Genomic DNA, 1310 nt, shown 5'->3' with positions numbered 1-1310 from the left:
TGCTTGACTTATTTCACTCAGCATAATAATCTCTTCCAGTCCTGTCCATGTTGCTACAAAAGTTGGGTATTGGTCCTTTCTTTTTTTTTTTTTTTTTATAAACATATATTTTTATCCCCAGGGGTACAGGTCTGTGAATCACCAGGTTTACACACTTCACAGCACTCACCAAAGCACATACCCTCCCCAATGTCCATAATCCCACCCCCTTCTCCCAAACCCCCTCCCCCCAGCAACCCTCAGTTTGTTTTGTGAGATTAAGAGTCACTTATGGTTTGTCTCCCTCCCAATCCCATCTTGTTTCATTTATTCTTCTCCTACCCACTTAAGCCTCCATCTTGCATCACCACTTCCTCATATCAGGGAGATCATATGATAGTTGTCTTTCTCTGCTTGACTTATTTCGCTAAGCATGATACGCTCTAGTTCCATCCATGTTGTCGCAAATGGCAAGATTTCATTTCTTTTGATGGCTGCATAGTATTCCATTGTGTATATATACCACATCTTCTTGATCCATTCATCTGTGGATGGACATCTAGGTTCTTTCCATAGTTTGGCTATTGTGGACATTGCTGCTATAAACATTCGGGTGCATGTGCCCCTTTGGATCACTACATTTGTATCTTTAGGGTAAATACCCAATAGTGCAATTGCTGGGTCATAGGGCAGTTCTATTTTCAACATTCTGAGGAACCTCCATGCTGTTTTCCAGAGTGGCTGCACCAGCTTGCATTCCCACCAACAGTGTAGGAGGGTTCCCCTTTCTCCACATCCTCGCCAGCATCTGTCATTTCCTGACTTGTTGATTTTAGCCATTCTGACTGGTGTGAGGTGATATCTCATTGTGGTTTTGATTTGTATTTCCCTGATGCCGAGTGATATGGAGCACTTTTTCATGTGTCTGTTGGCCATCTGGATGTCTTCTTTGCAGAAATGTCTGTTCATGTCCTCTGCCCATTTCTTGATTGGATTATTTGTTCTTTGGGTGTTGAGTTTGCTAAGTTCTTTATAGATTCTGGACACTAGTCCTTTATCTGATATGTCGTTTGCAAATATCTTCTCCCATTCTGTCAGTTGTCTTTTGATTTGGTTAACTGTTTCCTTTGCTGTGCAAAAGCTTTTGATCTTGATGAAATCCCAATAGTTCATTTTTGCCCTTGCTTCCCTTGCCTTTGGCGTTGTTCCTAGGAAGATGTTGCTGCGGCAGAGGTCGAAGAGGTTGCTGCCTGTGTTCTCCTCAAGGATTTTGATGGATTCCTTTCGCACATTGAGGTCCTTCATCCATTTTGAGTCTATTTTTGTGTGTG

This window comes from Mustela nivalis, assembly GCF_964662115.1.
Source record: "Mustela nivalis genome assembly, contig: HAP1_SCAFFOLD_131, whole genome shotgun sequence".
In the NCBI taxonomy this organism is placed as follows: Eukaryota; Metazoa; Chordata; class Mammalia; order Carnivora; family Mustelidae; genus Mustela; species Mustela nivalis.
This window is presented reverse-complemented; position numbering follows the sequence as displayed.